The sequence below is a fragment of the Ictidomys tridecemlineatus genome, chromosome 8 (assembly GCF_052094955.1).
Source record: "Ictidomys tridecemlineatus isolate mIctTri1 chromosome 8, mIctTri1.hap1, whole genome shotgun sequence".
In the NCBI taxonomy this organism is placed as follows: Eukaryota; Metazoa; Chordata; class Mammalia; order Rodentia; family Sciuridae; genus Ictidomys; species Ictidomys tridecemlineatus.
In genome coordinates this window covers 108,778,572-108,801,122 of record NC_135484.1, presented here as the reverse complement: position 1 = coordinate 108,801,122, position 22,551 = coordinate 108,778,572, and the positions used below count along the sequence as shown (strand labels likewise).

Below are 22,551 nucleotides of genomic sequence, written 5' to 3'. Positions count from 1 at the left end.
CAACCCAACCCTTAACCACCCGCAGCATTAAGCTCTGATTCCTGAGTCTCCTCCATAAAAGTCCCAGAACTTAAGCCTGTTTTGCCTCTCTCTCCTATAGAGAGATGGCCTTTATTTGTCAACTCTGACAAATAAACTCTCGTGTGAATCTCTACCTGGTCTCCGTCTTTCATTTCTTGTCTACCTGTCTCGTTCCTTGCTTTTCCATCAATGAGCCATTTTATTTTATTTTTTCATACTTAGTCTTTGATCTCTGGTGTGTATTTTACACTCACAGTAAATATGAAGCAGCAGTCACAGGGCTGGGGTTGTGGCTCAGTGGCAGAGCGCTCGCCTAGCATGTGCAAGACGCTGGGTTCAATCCTCAGCACCACATAAAAACAAATAAATAAAGTAAAAGTATTGTGTCCATCTACAACTATATATATAAAGCCGTCACAATGCTGGGTCCAGTATACGCTCAGTGATGCTTAGTTTCTTCTATCTTAAGAGATGCACCAAGGGCAGGGATTGTGGCTCAGTGGTAGAGCGCTTGCCTAGCATGTGTGAGGCACTGGGTTCGATCCCTAGCACCACATAAAAAGTAGAAAACAAATAAAATGGGTGTTGTGTCCATCTACAACAAGAGAGAGAGAGAGAGAGAGAGAGAGAGAGAGAGAGAAAGAGATGCACTAAATCAAGTGACAGGTGGAATGACTTCTTTTTTTTCTCTAAAACAATATTTTCAGAACTTTTAACCCATGTTGTGTTTTGCCAGACATAGGCTGCTTTTGTAAGATGTATTTCTGTGGAATTTAACATTTCAAAATACAACAAATGACTAAAAAACAAAACAAAACAAAACAAAAAAAGAAACAACATAAAGTATGGCTTTGTCATCCCTCTCCCTCTTCCAAAGTGAGTTGCTGCTGGAATATCATACAGTCTGTCCCTTTCCCTTTCTATCGTGATGCCTGCTTAAAAACATCTCTCACATTTCAAGGCTGTTGTCCAAAATTCAGATGAGCCTGGAGTGAGCTTAGAGCTTTTTTTTTTTTTAATATTTTTTTTAGTTGTAAATGGACACAATTTCTTTCTTTCTTTCTCCCTTCCTTCCTTCCTTCCTTCCTTCCTTCCTTTCTCCCTCCCTTCCTTCCTTCCTTCCTTCCTTCCTTCCTTCCTTCCTTCCTTCCTTCCTTCCTTCCTTCCTTTCTTTCTTTCTTTCTTTCTTTCTTTCATGTGGTGCTGAGAATTGAACCCAGTGCCTCACACTGGCAGGGCAAGTGCTCTGCCACTGAGCTACAGCCCCATTATGAGTTTAGAGCTTTTAAATTATTATTACAAAACTATACATTATTCTTAAACAGAAATCAGAAAATATATGGGCTGGGGATGTGGCTCAAGCGGTAGCGCGCTCGCCTGGCATGTGTGCGGCCCGGGTTCAATCCTCAGCACCACATACAAACAAAGATGTTGTGTCCACCAAAAACTAAGAAATAAATATTAAAAAAAAAGAAAAGAAAATATAGTAAAACAAAAAGAACATAGGAACCACCAGATCCCCACCATCCACAGGGCAATCACTCTAAATCCTGGGGTGTATTCTCACAGAAGTTGTTTCCAACCCTGGCCACTACTCAGGATTACCTGGGAATTTTAAGATACATTATTCTAGAGATGGAAGTTTAGTGGGTCTGTGTGCTACCTGGGCATTGGGTTAGGTTTTTTGTTTGTTTTTTAATGCTCCCCAGGTAAATTCTAATAAGCATCCAAGACAAGACCCAGTCCTAGAGCAGAGTCTCACACTTTACTGTGCACACCCCATCACGTGGAAGTCTTGTCACAGTGCAGATTCTGATTCACTGGATCTGCAGTAGAGTCTCAGACTTTACATTTCTCCCTAACTCTGGAGTGACACTAATGTGGCAAGTCTGCCAATCATACTTAGGATACTTAGCTATGAATAGATGTCTACATGTACTTTTTCCTCTACAGATTAGATTCTAATATAGTCCTGAGTTTTACAGTCTGCTTTTTAAAAATTCAACAATCCATCATGACCTCTTTGGCATGTTAAAAAATACACTCTGAAAAACAATTTGGATTGGCTAATTGAGGTTTCATCTTAGGAGCACACAGTGATTTTGCAGATGGGGTTGCTGCTGGAATATCACATAGTCTGGGAAGCTCAAGCCCCACCTAGATTAGGGGAAGGGCTCTCCAAGGAATTCTGAAGTTCCTTTCTCTAACCACTGGTTTAACAAGTTCCCATCTAGGGGACCTTAGAATTTCAAATGTTTATCATTGCAAACATAGCAAAAAGAAAAAAAATCAAAAAGAATCCATCTACCTCATGATACCAATCTCATGAGGTAGATATTGTTCTGTTCCCATTTCACAGAAACTGGCTTCAATAAATCTGTATTTTTAAATTTTCCCATGAGAATCTGCTAATCACCTGATTTGGGAATCACTGAAATTCCAATTTAAGCCTTTTATGCTTACAGGAAGGATACAACATTTCTTAGACAAAGCCAAGCTCAAAATGCTGGGCACACCCATAGCCCCTGACATATCTGGTTACTGAGGGGAAAGCCCTGGACATGGCCACATTGTCCATGGCCACAGGTATATGGATCAAGGGGTAAAAAACAATGCAAGGTCCACCCAGGAGTGGCCCAGTCGGCAACCTGGGAAGGACTTTGCTATAAAAACTTCTCTGCCCAGAGGAGGTGGTGCCATAGGACAGCAGAAGCTTTTGAGACCCGAAGCTCTAGGTGAGCAGAAGCTTGGGTAGAAGAGAGATCAGGAGGCAGAGAGGAGTTAGACGGGGTTGGTAACAACAAGTGTGAGAAGCAAAGGCAGAAAGAGGCTGTGTGACTGTCTGCTGAGCATAGGACAATACTCTGATGGGGGGACAAACCAACTCTCCAGGGAACTCTGGGCCCAGACCCCCTCTTTTTGCTGAGCTCTGTTCCAGCTGGGAAGCCCTCTGGGTGCCAGCAGCGTCCTGATTCCCATAATTACCAGGTGGTTTCTTCATAAGGATCGTGTGACCCACCCTCCCATCAGGAGAGGGAATTTTTTGAGATGAACAGAGGTAGGCTATTTATTATGAGCAAAAGAGTCCAACATACTAAGTAATTTGACTCATTGATTACATTTTATGAATGAAAGATTTGAAATTTGATTTCAATGAGAAGGAGAGTGGAACTGAGTGTGAAAACAGGATAACTGAAGGAAGTGGAGACTGTGGATCCTGGGGAAGTAATAGAGGGGGGATGACATTGCAGAGGGCCGAGGTGGGACAGAGAAAGAAACAAATTCTTCATCAGCACCCAGACCAGAACATTCCTTGGAATCTGAATGGACCAATCAGAAAGAAGACCTAGGTGCCTGGAATCACAGGGCAGAGAAGCTGAGCTCTACAGTGTGGGCCAGAAGACAGAGCCAAGGGGGTGGTGTGATGACCAGAGAAGATTCCGATGGTGCAGGAAGCAGGTCATTCCCCCAAGAGAGTCTTGGCTCTGTTGAAAACCAGTCAGAAGTGCAACAAGATCTGCCTTCCTGGAATCTAGTTTCTCCATTTGGAACCATAATAAAAATCCTGGTCCACATTAATCAGCATTCAAAAAGTTTCCACCATTTTCCCTAAAACAAAAGAATATGGAATCAAGAACATGAGAGTCAGGGGTCAGCATCTCCCTTTGGGCCCTTGGGGGAATTAATTTATCCAAGTCCCCAGCTGCCCTCTAACTATCCCAGATAGGCCTGGCTTTTTCCAGCATCTCTCTAAAAGCTCCTATTTAGTGGCATCAGTAACAATCTGAGTATGTTCATGGAATGATGATAATGATAATGATAGCTTATAAGCAATAAATCTCATGTAGGGACTAGACCCTCTGTCCAAAGTCTTACCCACTATCCTATTAGTTCATTTTGACACCAATATCGTGAGGTAGGTGCCACAACTGACTGCATTTTGCAGAGAAGCTGAGGCTCAGGGAAGTTTGTTAATTTGACAAAGCTTACAGCTTACGAAATGGGACTCACATTACATCTGCCTGAAGGTAGGCTACATGTTCTTGATCCCTTGAGCTCTGCTGATTTTCTTATCAATTAGGATAGTTAAAAGAGATGATCTAAGTCCAAAGCCCCATTTAAAATACAAAGAAATCTTCCAAACCTTTCCATTTCATAAAGCTGTGGACTTGGAGCATTGTAAGGGTCACCTAACCACCCAGCTCAGCCACTGCCTGATGGTGAAGTTAAGTTTCTGGAGGCAGCAATTTCTGGTGCTGATGTAACCAGAAGTTTCTCATTTATAATATACTGACTCTTTCTAGAACCTTCTACCTCAGTATAGTCAGTAGATAAACAGAATTAGACAATCAATTCAAGCTAGTCCAATAAATTAAATACGTCTTCATCATAGTAAAAGGCAACCAACTCAGTTTGTCAGCACATGGCAACCCCAGACCTTATTCCAGTGGTACACAGAGGGCCTCACACAGTTCCTGTGGGAAAGCTTCTACCAAAGCTACAGAGAGACCACAGAACTGGGGAACCAAGTCTGAGGGTTTCAGAGAAAGAAGTAGTAGAAATTCCTTTTACTTTGTCCTATTTTATCATGCTTGTCTTGTGGTTGGCTGAGGAAAAACATGGTCTGTTGAACTAAATTCTTGTCCAAACAACACAATTAACTTCCTCCTCCTCCTTTTCCTTTTCCTTCTCCTCCTTTTCCGGCTCACTGAAGCTTCTAGAAAGTAAATTTTACATCTTCCATTTCAATATTACTTCTGTGCCTGCTGATACTTCAGCTTACAAAGTGGGTGACAAATGGGTTTGCTCAGAAGTAGACATCAATCACCATACAAACTGTGGTTTGATTTGAAGAAGGGCGGAGAGCCAATCTGTCCAAGTAGGGAACACTATACTTTTAAAATTTTCTTATCAGATAGCTCTAATACCGTTAAACTTTTCAAAAGCATAAGAGAGAAAGCAAGCTCTCAGATGCTTTATTTTTTACAAAATGATATCAAAACCTGAAAATGCAACATCAAAAAGAAAACTACAACTAATTAAAACAAATTTTAAAAAAACTACAAATTTCACTCATAAATATAGATTTTAAAAAAAACCCACTGGGAACCAAAAAGGTTTTTGGAAAAAATTCTACATTCATTTGTGACACAAATCTCTTAAAACAAGAGAGGGATATTTCCTTAACATAATAAATGTATGCATGTAAACCAAATCCAGCATCATGTCTAACAGTGAAATGCTACAAGAAACTCAGGAAATCAGGGAAAGGACAAAGATACCCACATCACCACTACTATTTCATGTTGTACTGAATGTATAAGCCAGTGCAGTTAGAGAAGGAGAAGAAATAGGAAGTATAAAAATTGGAAGGGAAATTTTCAATATTTGTAAATGTCAGGATTGTGTACTTTGGAAACATTAAGAGTAAAAAAAATGCACTCCATTGTCCAATTACAAAATAAACACATAAAATAAATAGATATCCTATAAGTAGATGACTCAGACCTGAAAAAAAATAGAATCCCAAAGTAGCACCGGGGAAAGATAAGAATCAAGCCAATTTATACCCCAGAATCCCCCAAAGGCCCAGAGATTGGTAGAACCACTTACCTTTGGATGTGAAGGAGGGTGAAATAAAAAGAACTAATGGAAATACTATCTAAGACACAGAAGTAGTTAGAGGGCTAGGGATGTAGCTCAGTGATAAGAAAACTTGCCTAGCAAGCATAAAGTCCTGAGTTTCATCCCCAGCACCTAAATATATAAATAAATAGGAGTGGGGGAGAGGAGAGAAGAGGAGGAGGAGGAGAAGATGTTGTTGAAATTGTTAGAAGCTTAGATGCCCTCCCATTCCACCCCCCAATCTCCCCCTTGGCCTCACCACAGCAAAACACTGGAGGTTTATTCCTAGAAAGGGGTCGGGGTGGGAGATGGATGTTGTCTAGTCTGGGGGACACTGGTCACACTGGAGGGCAGGGATGCTAGATGGAAAACAAGATTAAGTGTAAATACTAGGGACTGAAACTCTTGCCCTCTTTCAGTGTGCTTCTATAACACCACAGTGGCCTGGCTGTCACACTTCCAGAAGGAGATTGGAAAAGACTTACTGGGGAACCTGAACAGTTCACAAGGAAAGACATAAAGATATAGACATTGAGTGTTCCCATATGAAACAATCCAGCCAGGACATGTGAATCCTCCCCTACACTGCCAATAAGATCTCTCTGTAACACAGAGAGGGGATTTTTTTTTTTTTTTAAATAGACAGGGACTCACTAAATTGCTTAAGGCCTTGCTAAATTGTTGAGGCTGGCTTTGAACTGGAAATCCTCCCACCTCAGCCTCCTGAGCAGCTGGGATTAGAAGCATGTGTCACCACACCCAGTGAGGGGGAGATTATTACAAGGAATTGATCCAAGCTATTACAGAAGCCAAGAAATCCCCAGATCTGTGGTCTGAAGTCTTGAGAACAGGACTGGTTGTGCATACTCCAGTCCAAGTTCAAAGGCAGGAGAAGACTCAAGTTCCTGCTTAAGGACCATCAAGGGGAGGATGCAAATTTTCTCTTGAGCAGCTTTTTTGCTCCATTCAGGCCTTCAATGGATTGAATGAATCCGGACCACATTGGTGAGAGTAATTTGCTTTTTATTAGTCCCCCCTTATCTGTGGGGGATATATTTTAAGACATGCAGTGAATGCCTGAAATCCCAGATAGTATCAGACCTCATATATATACTATTTTTTCCTATACCTACATATCCATGATAAAGTTTAATTTATAATTTAAGCACAGTAAGAGATTAACTTCTAATGAAATATTATAATTATAATAATATAACAAAATTTATGTGAATATGATTGCCTCAAAATATTGTACTTTGATCTTTTCACTTAAAGGAAGCATTTTAAGGCTTCTTTTTGATGTATCTGAATTACTAGCATCACTACTCTTGCTCTTTGGGGCTGTCATTAAGTAAAATAAGAGTTACTTGAACACAAGCACTATTATATCACAAAAAAAATGAGATCAAGTGCTTGGAAAGTAGAGACAAGATAGCAGATTTTTTTTTTTTAACCTACAGGATTAGAAGATGAAATTGAGGAAATCTCCCACAAGGACAGAGGTAGAAAATAAAAGAAAAAAGATAATCAGAAGACTCATCCAAGGTGTCCAAATTCCAAATGACAGAAATTCTAGAAGGAATAAACAGTGAACAATAAAATGAGGAAATCATTAAAGAAATAATTCAAGAAAATTGCCCAGAACTGGAAAGTATGAGTTTAACATTAAATTTATATTAAATAAAAAAATAAAATTATGATTAATTAAATTTTTATTAATTTAACAGGGGTCCACCATGAAGAGTTAAAACAAATGTGTATAAGGTATATCACTATGAAATTTTAGAATAATGAGGATGAAGAAAAAAATCCTGCAAATTTCTAGGGAGCAAAACAAAGACCCATATAAAAGATCAGGGATTGAGCAAAAACAGCTTTTGACTTCTCAACAGAAAACTGGAAAGCCATAGAGCACTCTGTCAAAATTCTGGAGTAGGTGCAAGGGCACGTGCCTGTCATCCGGAACACTCAGGAAGGGGAGGCAGAAGGATCGGCAAGTTTAAGGCCAGCCTCAGCAAGTTAGTGAGGCCCTAAGCAACTAAGCAAGACCATATCTCAAAATAAAAAACAAAAAGGGCTGGGGATGAGGCTCGGTGGATAAGTGCCTCTGGATTCAATCCCTGGTACAAAAAAAAAAAAAAATGGGGGGTGATAGTGGTAAAAATAGTTCTATCTAGAGTAGAACTTCCAACCATTCTTTAAGTATGATAGTAAAATAAATACATTTTTAAATGTGACAAAGTTTTCTTCCCATCTCTCTTTCCTTATGAAACTATTAAAAGGTATTACTAAAGCATAATAGTAAACAAAAAAATAAATAAATAAAAAGGAAGATATAATGTTCAGGAAACTGGAGCTTTATCACAGGAGATGGGTGAAGAGAATCCCAGATCAAATCCCAGATCCATGCCCCAGTCACGGAAAGCAACAAATACAACTTTTTGTTTTTTCAAAGAAGACAAAATGAATAAAGTAATAAGTCTTGAGAAGATATTTGTAAACTAGTGAAGAGTTTGAGGCTAAATTAATAGTAATTACATTAAGAAAAACAACTAAGCAAATGGAGAAAATACAGGAAAAACAAATAATAAACACTCAAATGGATTAAAAATCTACCTTATCTGAGACAATTTGGTGTAGGTTCAAGAAAATACAGATAATTTTAACAGATAAAATAATTTAGGGGGCTGGGGATGTGGCTCAAGCGGTAGCGCGTTCGCCTGGCATGCATGCAGCCCGGGTTCGATCCTCAGCACCACATACCAACAAAGATGTTGTGTCCGCCGAGAACTAAAAAAATAAATAAATATTAAAAATTCTCAAAAAAAAAATAATAATTTAAGAAAAGTTCCATATACAGGTAAGAGTAAAATGTGTTATGGTGGCAATTCAAACCAGTTGGGGAAAAGGTAGACCTTCAATAATCATGTTGGTTAGTCATTTCAGGGGTTAGTCATTTAAGTAGGTCTTCCTTACTTCTAGTAACAAAATAAATCCTAGATGGATTTAAATAGAGTAAATAAATAAACCCATAAAGATACTAAAATAAAACATAGGTAAATAGCATATGAACTGATATGAAAAAGATCTTTCAATATAAAATCTAACATCACTATCATAAAGGAAAACACTGATAACTTTGACTTTTACATAAAAATGTAAGCTTTGGGCTGGAACTATAACTCAGTGGCAGAGCTCTTGCCTAGCATGCATGAGGCACTGGGTTCGATCCTCAGCATCACATAAAAATAAACAAATAAAATAAAAGCATTCTATCCATCTGCAACTACAATTTTTTTTTAAAAAAAATGTAAGGCATTTCTTTAGGGGAAACTTGTTAAAAGGTCAAAAGACAATCCAGGGATAATATTTACAACACAAATAAAGCTGGCGTTCTTTTCCTTAATATAGAAAGAGCATTAGCAAACCAGTAGGAAAAAGAGCAACAATCTACTTTAGAAAAAAGACTAAGGAATTTGCATATAAAATAAACAATGCTAATGCTTTATAAATACATAGAATGATGAAAGTTGTTTAACCTTGCTTATTATTAAGAAATATAAATTAAAACAAAATGAAATACTATTTCACCTGTAAGATTAGCAAAATTAAAAAACATTATAATTTTCAATGCTGTCAAGAATATAAGAAATTGGGTATTCTCATACACTTTTAGTGAGAATATAAATTGATATATTATCTTAGGAGAAGATATTGACATATAGTGCACATACCGTTTGGACCAGCAATTTCACTTCTAGAAATTTGTACTATAAATATGCTTCTTATACACGATTCACTGTGTTAGATTCCTTCAAGATCCCTGTTGTATAGCAAGATTCAGGATAAATTCCACAAGGCACAGGTGTGAATTAAAGAACAGACTTTAATGGAGAAATGTTAGAGTCAACAGGAGAAGGCCTGCGACCCCCATTGGCCAGGACAGGTATGCTGGGACAGGGCAATGTATACACTGCATACATTACTTACAAATGTGCAATATAACTCTGTGCTCCATCGGAGGGATCCTGTCCCCTGAGGGGCTCCTTTCTCTTAGGGAAAGAATGAGAACTGCTTTATCAATTAAGCTAGAGCTTGGATATTGTGCTATCTGGATACAGTGCCAGCCAGAGCCTAGACTTACGGTGAGACAAATGAGGCCCTCCCACCTGGAGCAAAATTTAGAAAGTGGCTACCAAAAACCTCAGTAATCAAGATAACTAATATTTTAATGAATTGTTTAAAATAAAAATTCACACAAGACCCAATGTCACTTGTACAGCACTGCTACTAATCCTGCCATTATTCAAAAGTTTGATGCCTGTTCAACATGGATATGTTGCATTAATATTGATTTTTAAAATACTGCCTTAAGATAAAATACTATTTAACTTTATTACTGAGAATATGGTGCACTCTGAATTTTGCATCCAACCATGCTAGTCTCAGCCTTTTGCATTGGTGACCATGTTGTCTGCTATGCCAGCTGCCAGTGTCTAGTTGAGGGAGCCACTAGTTGTGCTGCTGGTCAGTTCAGTTGTGGTCCTGCCCACTGGAACAAGTAGGGGAGGGGCAAGCTATGAGTCCTGGCTGTCTCATTGTCCAGGTTTCCCAGAGGAAGCATTTTCAGACAATCATGTTACCATAAAGATGTTCACTAAAGTAGTATTCATGTAGACAAATATTGAGAATAACTTATGTGGCCATAAGTTGGCAACATTCTTTTTTAAAAAGAATTCTATGCATCCGTGAATAAACAAGATATGAAAGGTGAAAACAGCAAGATATACAACAATTCATATGGGATGTCTTCCTTTGAGTCTTTTAACCATGCTAGATAATATTAACAATAATTAATTATCTGTGTGTGGAGGGGTTACTGGGGATTGAACCCAGAGGCACTTTACCACTGAGCTATAGCCCCAGCCCTTTATATTTTTTATTTTGAGATAGGTCTTACTAAGTTGCTGAGGCTGACCTCAAATTTTTTTTTAAGTTATAGACAGCATGCCTTTATTTTATTTGTTTCTTTTCTTTTCTTTCTTTCTTTCTTTCTTTTTTTCTTTTAAATGTGGTATAGGGAGCTACAGCCACTATCTCATTGAGGAGATTTTTCTTCCTGCCAAGGATGGTGTAAGCCACCTGAGAACTTAAATAATTAGTGAAGAACAAAATACAATGAGTCAGAAATGTATTTGTAAAAGTGGAGCCCTGATAGATACAGTCCACACAAGAGCTGGAATTAGATGAAGGAAAGATGGCTCCAGTGGTTTATTTAAAGGGGTACATCAAAGGCAGGGATAAGGTTTCAAGGGCAGAGTCTTGCTTGGTGATGTCTTGCTGACTAGTCAGCAGGTTGATTGGCATTTTGGCAGGTTACACTCCTCTCAGGTGCTGTGTGGGACATGGCAGAGCAGGATAGGAAATCACAATGTGTCAGGGCAGTTAACCAGAGGAAATGTCCACTGGTCATTTCTAGACACCAGATGTTCTTATCCACTAGACTCAATGTGCTGTGGCCCACACACAGCCCATAAATGGCTCCCAACAATGTGGTGCTAAGGATTGAACCCAGTGCCTCACACACGCTAGGCAAAGCACTCTGCCATTGAGCTACAGTTACACTCCTGGCCTCAAACTTTTGATCCTCCTGCCTCAGCTTCCTGATTTGCTGGGATTATAGGCGTGAACCACCAAACCCTGCTTATTCTTATTTATAGTAGATAATTATTGATAATAATTTGTTGATATCAGTGCTTTCTTTGTGCCAGACTCACTTAACCCCCATTAATACTCTATGAAGCAGATAACATTATATTCTCATTTTACAGATAGGAAAACCAAAACCCAGTGAAGTGAGGTAACTCTTCCGAAGTCACCCAACTAACAAATGTAGGAGCCAGAGTTTGAAAACAAACACAAATATTTGTGTATATTTACAAATAGTTTATCGAAAGACATACCCAAAATTATCATGGTGTTTATGTCTGTACCATGGTAGTGAGAGTCTCAAGTCTTTCATATTGTTTTGAGTTTTCTTTTTACCATTAGGGTTGTCAGATAAAATACAGGACATCCACTTTAATTTGAATTTCAGGCATAAAATAAGTTTTTAGTATGTCCCATGCAATATTTGATACATACTTACAAAAAATTTTTTTGTTATGTCTAAAATTCAAATGTAACTAACTAGGTGTCACACATTGATATTTGCTAAATCTGACAATCCTAGTTTTAATTAATGAATCTTCATTTGGCAAAGCCAGAAGTTCTCTTGGTTCTGTCACAGTGAAGTATCAATTCTCAAGGAATGTGCCATAATCTGATACAGAAGGATTTCCATAGGTGGTCAAATTCACGTATTGAAGTTACTCCATATAATGGTGACATATAAATTCAGAATCAACTGTGCCTGAAGTTCTGTCTTCCGTTAATTTTTTTTCCCTTTTATACTGAAAAGAAAAGAACCATCAATTAGGAGAAAATTCAGGAGAACTCCAAGCTAAGTTTGGCTCTATCTCTGGTGAATAGAGGAATTCACCCTGGACTGGACTAGACACGTTTGTTCCTCAAGCCCCCTACTACAAAAAAGAAAAAAAGAAGAAGATGGGGGGAAAAAATGGTATAGATAATAATTAGTATGTTGGGCCCCTATCTGTGTATTAGATTATTAGAACTTGTGCATCAGAACTTGAGTAGGGTCTGAATCATCTACTGCCTGGGAAGACTTACAAGCAGCTGAGCTGCCGCCCTTCCTCCGGGTGCACATTACAATCAGAATCCGCGGGTGACTCCTTTACCCGAGGTGGCCCGAGCCTTTTTCCGATTCCGTACAGAATCTGGCTTTCTTGTCCCGAGGCTGCTCCCGCTTCATTTCAGTTTCCAGTTGCTTATGGAACCGAAAACCACAAATAGGACATCCAGGACGTGTGAGCCCCAAGCTGTGCAACGGGGTCACGGCTAAACAAATGCAAGTTCATTGTTAAAGAAGAGGAGCTCCAGGGATGGGAAAGCCCAGCCCCGCGCAGGTCGTCGGCCTTCCGGCACCGCGGAGGCCAGCGCTGAGCAAGCGCGCCCTCTGCAGACGCCCGGCGCTGCCAGGTTTGTGGATGGCTCCACCACCCATGGGTCTAAAACTGTCCTTCACCCTGCCTGCAAGGCTACTTGGAGAGCAGCAGGAGGGGCTTCATCCCAGCCAACAGAAGGAAAGGCAGTGCCCAAGACTTGAACCTGAGCTCTAGAAATAAAACAGGACATTCTCTCATGTACTTAAGGTCCTGGGCTGTGGTTACTGTTGACACCACTAGCTCAGGCTGCTGCATGGGACAAAATGCTGTAGATTAAATTTGCCAGCAGTTCTGACAGAATCAAACTTCTGCTTCATATTGAGGCAGGATAGAAACCTTTTTTTTTTTTTTAAGGAAAGGTAAACATAAAGGAAAGATAAGAAAATATAATTTTAATTCAAGGCACCATGTATTTTTCCATGACGGTCACCCCTTGAACCAGGCCTGTCATTCTCAAATTTCTGGAAAAATCTATAAATGTAAAGTTACCACAAATTTACCCCTTATGATAGTAACCTTGCCTTGTGCACTGGTGATTACCCTAGCAATGAATAGAGAAAAGAGAGACGTATTTTAAGAAAACTATGATTTAGGGGACTTTTCAGTGCTATCGATTGTTCAGATAATGGAGACCATGTCAACTCAAGGATTGTTGAGAATAACCAAAAACTAACATCATTCTTGCATACCTTCCTGAACCCACCATTCACCAAGTTTTCTTTAAAAGAAGAGCCAGGAACCCTTGAAAAATGAATATCTGTTGAAATGGCCCTCATTCTCTCTTGTGTTCCTTACTTTCCTAAATAAATCTCTGCCTCTACTGACATGTGCTGAAATTCTTTTGTCAATATGTCAAGGATCCCTGACTTGTCCCGAGTTGAGTTCCCCCCCTTCTCCAGGAATTCCTCAAGACCCTCTTCCAGTGATCTCTTCTCTGGTGACAATATGGATGGCATCAAGTCCCTGGTTAGCAATCCCATGAAATATAGCTGTAGGTGTTCATTCAAGACAAAGGGAGGCAGACAAGTAGGCACATGAACAGAATGATCATGGAGGAAAGGACACTGCCTTGGCTGGGGGTTTGGTCCAAGGTATTTAGTTAGCAGCCATTGTGCTACTGCAGCAGCCCTGTGAGGTTGGCCTTTGCCTACCCTCTACTATACCTGGAAGTAATGGCCCTGTCTGTTGCTGAGAGGTAGATTATATTTCACTGCTGTCCAGCCTATCAGGGCCAAAAGTATGTTCTCAGAACAATTAATGCTTAATTTGGTAAAAACAATCATTATGGAATCAATTCCTAGGAAATTGTGTAATATACAGTATTTTTGATTCCTTAGCATCTGCTTTGGAAACAACTTCACAGTTAGTGGATTCAAGAATGGGTTTATAGGGGCTGGGGTTGTGGCTCAATGGCAGAGCACTCACCTAGCACGTGCGAGGTCCTGGGTTCGATCCTCAGCACCACATAAAAGTAAGTAAATAAAATAAAGGCATTATGTCCAACTACACCTAAAAAATAAATATTAAAAAAAGAATGGGTTTATCATCTAAATATAAATGGCCTTTCCAATTTGTTCTTTTCTCCCAAGAAGCAAATAAAGGATGGAATAACTGACCCCTCATTTTTTAGCTGACCCTTCATTTTTTCACTAGCTCAGAAATAAGAAGACCTAAAGTTTTATCACAGATCCTTTACTCTTATGATAATTTTCCCCATCACATAACTCCATAGTAGCAGGACTAAAAGATAAGCAAAACTAATAGGATACAGGTAAAAATCTCACAAATAAATGGGCAATTCTCCCATATATATCTGGTGATACCATCTGAAAGGAAAGTTACCATAACACTGGGAGTGACCAAGAGATCTTTTTTGCAGCAGTGCAAAAGAGAGAGAGAGAGAGAGAGAGAGAGAGAGAGCGCAAGGGAGAGCGAAAGCAAGAGAGGGAGACATAGAGAGCAAGAGCAAGAGAGAAGGGCCCGACAGGAGGGAATTTTTTTTTTTTTGAGGGAATTTTTTAGCCCAAATTTAATGGGGTCTCTGGGTCTGAAAGCTGCCTTGTTGGCACAAGGGGGGTTAAGTGTTCAGCCTTGAGTGAGGGGTTGAGTTCTCAGCCTTGAGTGGAGCTGAGTGTTCACACTTGACACAAACAGGTGATAAAGGACAAGACAGAGGGGGGGTTTGAGTGTGTGGGTCATCCTGCAGCTAACATTCATTCAGCCTGCCCTGCAGACAGCTTAGTTCAGCCTGCCCTGCACCTAACACTACCTACAAAGGGTTCTAATGAATCCAAATAAGGATTTGAATTTTACTTTGATAAAGCATAAGTTAAGGATTGGGGCAAAGAATGGAAAAGTAATTTTGAATTGGTAAAAACAAGTGAACATATAAATCTAATATGAAATTTTCCTGTATATTTGGGGTTTTGTACAATGTTAGCGACCAATCTGATGATAACTCACTGGGTAAACTAGAACAGGAATTTATGATTTTATACTTCAGTAGAAAGAGTAAAGTAAAAATGAAATCTCAGAGCTGGGGTTGTGGCTCAGTGGTAGAGCGCTCGCCTAGCACATGCAAGGCCCTGGGTTTGATCCTCAGCACTACATAAAAATAAAGATATTGTGTCCAACTAAAAAATAAATATTAAAAAAAATGAAATCTCCTTTTAACAAAATAGTGGAAAAAAACAATGAGCTAATATCCAGGAGTCAAATCATGAAGGAGGCCAACAGAATGCTGAATATGACTATAAACATAAAATCAAACCCCCAACTATCAATAAGAAGTTTTGGAGGCTGGGGTTGTAGTTCAGTGGTAGAGTGCTTGCCTAGCACATGTGAGCACTGGGTTCTATCCTCAGCACCACATAAAAATAATAAAGGTATTGTGTCCATCTATAACTAAATTTTTTTTAAATGAATGAATAAAATAAAGGCATTGCGTCCATCTACAACTAAATTTTTTTTTTTAAAGAGGTCTTTGGTTGAATTTTATTTTTTCAGTTTAGCTTCTCTGATCTTGTTTTCTTTGTTTGTGTGTGTGATAGCTGCTGGTGGTCAAATTCCAGCCTTCAACAGTGGGCTGTCATTTCCTCCAATGGGAAGCAGCATAATGTACAAGCAGGAGATAGCACCTCATGCATCAGCTGTGGACACATTGAACACATAAGGACTAGAGAGGACTGTATATGGAGAAGAGCCACATGCAATTAATTCTAATTAAAACCACTCAATTATATAGTATTTGCAGATCATATGGTCATGAGCTCAACTCTATAAGGGTCCAACTGAGTTTGCTATTGGCAAAAGTAATTAATGGGCTAAAACAAATGCAAATAATAATTGATTATTATTTATAAATAATTACTTATAATAATTGTAAAGACCCTAAACAATTGGGCATGATAAAAAAAAATCCACTAGTGTCTTTCAGCAGTTAAAAAAAAGGAAGAAGAACATCCATCACATCTAGTCTATAATAAGTTTGTTTAACTGACTCAGCTTGGGAGCCTGGGAATTCTGTTCCTGCATGTTCTGACAATGGGTGCCATATGGGAATACTTCTTTGACAATCAGGAAAGATTGCACAATTCTACTATCCAGGCAAAAAATTAAGTATCTTCCCTGAGAAATCTGACGACTAGACTAAGAGGGAAAACCTAAAGCATAGTTTTCCCAATGAAGCATGCCAGACAAAGCATCAGACAGCAGATTTCACAATTGATAAGACCTACCCATGATTTCAGAGCATCTCATCAGGCTTTTAGTCTTCCATCCTGAAAAATGAGCCAACAATCACAGATTATAGCCTCTGATGTGAAAAGCAGAGACAAAAACCAACAGGGAGGGAAAAACAGGATAAAACAGAAACTATACAGGAGGGAATAAAACTTCAGCAATAGCAAAACAAAACTCCACCTATGTTTGAAATCCTCATAGATATAACATAATGAAACCATAAAATAAGAACAAGATGTTCGCTAACAGATAATAATTATGGGGAAAACCTTGAGCTCTTGGAAATAAAGATGAAAAGAAGAAATGAAAAGCTCTTAAAAAGGATTAAAGATAAAGAGCAGGAAATCTCCCAAATAGAACAAAAGGGGCCAACATATGGAAATAGGAGGAACAAGGTAAGAAATATAGAAAGCTAATCCAGGTGTTCCAGGAAGAGGGAAAAGAGAAAAATATGGGGAAAATATTATTTTTTTAAAAAGAATTCCTTAAAATTTTTCAAACCTTATATACACAAGTTTTCAGATTGAAAGTGTCCTCTTGGGGCTGGGGATGTGGCTCAAGCGGTAGCGTGCTCGCCTGGCATGCGTGCGACCCGGGTTTGATCCTCAGCACCACATACCAACAAAGATGTTGTGTCCGCCGAAAAACTAAAAAAATATATTAAAAAATTCTCTCTCTCTCTCTTTAAAAAAAAAAAAAAGTCCTCTTATTACCCAACACGAATGGGTGGGAATTAACTCAAATCAAATCACAACATTGTGAAATTTCAGAATCTTAGAGACAAAAAGAAGATTGTTTAGGTTTCCAGAGATAGAAAAACAAGTCATAAATAAAAAATCAGAAAAGAGAATGGCTTTAGATTTCTTAATAGAAACACTGTGAGCTAGAACAACACTGTTGAGAAATGCCTTCAAATTTCTAGAGAACAATTATTTCCAACTAGAATTCTATACACAGACACATTATCAAACAAACGGGAGAGTAGAATGAAGATGTCTATTCCTTGATAATTGCAAGTTCTCAAATATGCATTTCTCATGCAACTTTCCCTGAGAAGTTATTGGAATATATGCACCACCGAAATGAGATTGCATCCAAGAATGAAGAAGTTAAGAAGACAGGGTATCCAGGAACCATGAGCTACAATTCAGGGGCTTGGAGAGAATCTATGGGATATGGAGGCAAGAGATTCTAACATGAAAGTGAAAAGGGATTTAGAACGTGAGCTGTTAACAGGCAAGACTATGTGGAGCCTGAAGCTTATACAATTTGGGGCACTCTTTAAAATTTTTTTTAAAAAATCACAAATACAAATTAGGTATGAAAATCAATGTTATTTAAGCATAAGAAAAGAAATCAAAACAAATTTTAAAAAAATAAAAGCTGACAGATACTATGAACATCACAAAATCCAGAAAAGTAGAATATTTTTATGAATTCATGGCTTGATTCATGTCTATTAACACATTTTCCCCCTTTGTATTTTTCAGACGCAAATGTTTCCCCCCACAGTTTATTATGAAAAATTTCAAACCTATAGAAAAGCTTAAAGAACTTTATAGTGGATACCATATACCTATTACCTGAGTTCTATACTTAACATCTTGCTATACTTATTTTATCACAAATCTTTCCATCTGCAGTATATACATTAATTACTTTTGTAGGGGAACAAATAGAAGATTGGGCAAAGGCTGGATGTGGAGTCATGCCAAGTCCAGGGAGAGGCCATAGTGGAGAACCTTAAGCAGGGAGAAGGCCCTGGGTGTCTGGAAGTGTCAGGTGGTACCCAAATATGTCCTTTTCAAAGTCCTGTCCATTCTCAGCCTCTCTTTGCCCCCTTTCCCCACTTACATTATTCCTTTGGCGGAGCAAACTCCCTTGTAGAAATTTAATTTCTCCTTTGGCTATATATAAAATGATTTTGCCAATATGTATGAGTAAGGAATTTTATCCAATAGTATTTTAATCACCTAAAATACCGGAAAGAAATAATAAATTCAACAATAAGGTTAAATACATTATGATACATTAATATTATAGAATACAAGACAGTCATGAAAACAGTGAAGAATTATTGAGTTCAGGAATCAATGAGTTTCTGGTTTATTCATTCACATCTTCGTTTGTTCTCTGTTGCTATATAATACCTGAGATTAGGAAATTTATAAAAAAAATTATTTCTTACAATTCTGGAACCTGGGAAGTACAAGATGATGGTGCCAGCATTTGGCAAGGGTCTTCTTTCTACATCATAACATGGCGATAGGAACATGTGGACAGAACAAGTAATGCTAAGTTGGACTGCTCTTCCTTTTCTTATAAAGTTCTCACCAGCTGCCCCTGCTGACAAGATGAGCTGGGTTCAAAAGAGCTGGCTGCAACATTAAACTAAGAAAACAGCAAAGAAATCATGCAACACATGGACATGAGTTTCTCAGATGGAGGGTAGGACAGCTCTGCAACCTTAAGGGTCAGTTGGGAAAGAGACTGTGCACCCAGAATCTCTTTATTTTTATAGGGGGGACCCACAAAGGAGGTTTGGTGTAATATTCTTCACCAAATAAGGCAGGGGGTAAGATTTCAAAAGTGGAGTCTTGCTTTGTGATGTCTTGTGGTCAGCAGATTCATTAACATCTTGGCAAGTCACACCTGTCTCAGGTGGTGTGTGGGATCACAGGCAAAGGGAGAGGAAAGGCGCACTTAAATCGCACAGCCCAATCAGCATAATGCCAGACCCATCCCTTCATGTAGCTCCAATATGCATAGCTCACACACACAGCCCAAGGATGGCCCGAGACATAAAGTCATTAATGCCATCCTGGAGACCCTTTCACATGACCTCCTCTAAACCTAATTACCTCCCAAATGCCCCCCTTCTGAATACCATTAGCATATGAATTTGGGAATTAAGTTTCCAACACATAAACGTTTGGGGACACATTCAAACCATGGCAATATATCTAACAAATATTATTGAGCAACTAATATGTTCTGGACACTGTCATAGTAACATGGATACATGTATAAAACAGGGTCCTTACTTTCATAGAACTCACATCTTAACTATTCATGAAATATGGTAAACTTTATTATCTGAACCATCACCACTCGCAACACAACCATCTAGATATGCTGAATGAAAATATAATAAACATAATATTAAATGCATATTTAAGGTTGAAGATTTCAGTACCATTCTGTCATTGTGTGTTCTCATTCTGGAAGTGTATAAGATTCTTTTCTTATTCCTGGTGTTCTAAAATTTCCATATGACATGCCATGATGTCGTTCTACTTAAAACCATTGTGTTGAATATGGATGAGCTCTCTTAGTCTAGAAACTCATGTCCTTCAGTTCTTTTTTTTTTTTAGAATTTTTAATATTTATTTTTTTTTTAGTTTACGGACACAACATCTTTGTTGGTATGTGGTGCTGAGGATTGAACCCGGGCCGCACGCATGCCAGGCGAGCGCGCTACCGCTTGAGCCACATCCCCAGCCCATTCAGTTCTTAAATTTGTTTTTTTCTTTTGGTACTGGGGATGGAACACAGGGCCACTCCACCACTGAGCTACATTCCCATTCCTTCTTTATGTTTTGGTTTTGTATTGTTTTGTGGTGCTGAGGATTGAACCCAGGGCCTTGTGCACACGAGGCAAGCACTGTACCAACAGAGCTATGAGACAGGATCTCACTAAGTTGTTGAGGGTCTCACTAAGTCACTGAGGATGGCCTCAAATTTGAGATCCTCTGGCTTTGCTTCCTAAACTGCTGGGATTATGTAGTGAGCCCCTGTACTCAGCTTTCTTGAAATTTTTGCTTGGTAATTTCTACCCATATTTTGTTTTCTCTTCCTGAGCCTCCTATTATTTGGAGTTTTTATAGTTTAAATTTCTAGAAGTTGGGCTGGGAATGTGGCTTAAGCGGTAGCGCGCTCGCCTGGCATGCGTGCGGCCCAGGTTCGATCCTCAGCACCACATACCAACAAAGATATTGTGTCCGCCGAGAACTAAAAAAAAAAAAAATAAATATTAAAAAATTCTCTCTCTCTCTCTCCTCTCTCACTCTCTCTTTAAAAAAAAAATAAATTTCTAGAAGTATTTTTTGTTGTTGTTCTTAAATATTTCTTCCCTAGTCCCCCTCTTCTTCTTTCATGGATCTTCAATATTCTCCTCAAAGAGAAAGTTCTTGCCAACTTTTCTTGTTTCTGTTCCTTCCTTTTTCATTTGTTTTAGTTTCTCTTTTATAGACTTTGCTCACATATCTCTATTCATCTCTAAGAATGGGTCTCTAGGGGCTGGGGTTGTGGCTCAGCCAGTGGTAGAGCGCTCACCTTGCATGTGTGAGTCCCTGGTTTAGATCCTCAGCACCACATAAAAATAAATAAATAAATAAAATAAAGATTGTGTTCAACTACCATTAAAAAATAAATATTAAAAAAAAAGAATGGGTTTCTAGGAATATGACTGGAAGTTTTATGCATGGATGGGATGACCATCCATGGTCATCTGGCTCTTCCATTTTATTTAGGTCTCACCATTCTGGCATATTTTTATTCTTTTGGGGTGATCAATCTCTCCAGAAAAGACTTTCCCAAACTTCTGCCTGGGAGGTAAGGAGAAAAGTGGAGGACTATTTCTATTCAGTAGATAGACTTTGAACCAGCTTCCTTGTGTGTCCTTAGCTGCCTAGTGTTTTCCTGTCAAAAGACCCCCCAAGTGCAGCCTCCCTAAAGGATACACCTCCTGCCATTTTCTAGGCTGGAAATGAGATCTTATTTCTTGCAATATAGACTTTCAAACAATAGTTTTTGCTTTTAGCTTCACCTTTACCCTCTTTCAGAGTTACATGGTGCCTCAAATTTCTAGATCTGTCAGGATGCCATGTATGAAGTAGCTTGACTTCGGGTTTCTCTGCTTAGGTTTTGGCATTCTTCAATGGGTAGCAATTGGGGTTATTTTCTCATCGATTCATGTTCCACCTTCCAAAATTTCAGTGTTCTCATTTCTCTCCCGCTTTCCTTTCATCTTTCTCCCCCGCACTCCCTTTTACTGTCAGAAGGTATACTGTCACGGTGGAATGTGTGTGGATTGTGTTGCACATAGTAGCCTCTTGAGGGGACAGACTCCCTGTCAGGGACAGAACGCATGAAGCACGTGCGACTCCGCCTTTAGCTCTGCCTAGGATCCCTCACAGCACCTGAGAAGGGTGACTCGCCAAGATGCCAATCCATGTGTTGACTACTCCAAGACATTACGAAGCAAGGCTCCACCCTTGAAACCTTATTCCCCCTCTGATGTCTCTGCTATAAAATAAAGGAACCCGAGGGCTCACGGTCTCTTTTCCAGAGCTCGTACAGCCGTGGCTCCCTCGATCTGAAAAACTTAATGTCTATGTCGTGTGATTTCTGCGCTGCTTTCTTAGATTAATGTTGCAATCAGGGCTGGGGATGTGGCTCAAGCGGTAGCGCGCTCGCCTGACATGTGTGCGGCCAGGGTTCGATGCTCAGCACCACATACAGACAAAGATGTTGTTTTTATTAAAAAAATTCTCTCTCTCTCTCTCTCTCTCTCACCTCTCTCTTTAAAAAAAAAAAATGTTGCAATCAGCTCTTTTAAACCCAGTTCATCCAGTCTGTGCGGGTCGTTGGTGAGAGTATACAATCCACAATGTTTAATTAGAAGTTGAGGCTTAGGCTTTAATGTTCACTTGGAACAGAAGACAAGACCCTGGGTCAAAGCAAACATTGGAATTGAAACTGAGATCTCCCACATAAAGCCAGGGCTTTTGAAAGAATGTAACACTAGTAAAGGGGGGGGGGCAAGGGAAAAAAATCCACTGACTAGCAGAGGAAAATTAGCAGGAAACCTTTTACCTTGATTTCTGAGTTGGAACAAAGAATTCCCTTAAGAATTTATAGAGAGAGATGACGCCACACAATTTAATAAATACTATTAAGGAATTCCTAAGTCAAGAAACCAACATAAAAATTAGTCCTGGGTATTTGATATTCTTAGAGTGCTTAGTCTTCAGTGAATGAAATAATGATATGAAGAGTTACTTGTCCGTATGTCCCAGTCCACAAAGCAAATGTC

The 22,551-nt window shown here is 39.1% G+C and overlaps 1 long non-coding RNA gene across 1 annotated transcript; it reads right to left on the bottom strand.

Moving 5' to 3' along the window:
* Positions 1-10,836: 10,836 nt before the first annotated feature.
* LOC144365891 (uncharacterized) lies at positions 10,837-12,677 on the bottom strand. The gene is made up of 2 exons (XR_013424621.1): positions 12,379-12,677; positions 10,837-12,098 (listed from the first exon to the last, which is right to left on the bottom strand). It is a non-coding gene; the product is annotated as an uncharacterized LOC144365891 (long non-coding RNA).
* Between the last annotated feature and the right edge of the window lie 9,874 nt (positions 12,678-22,551).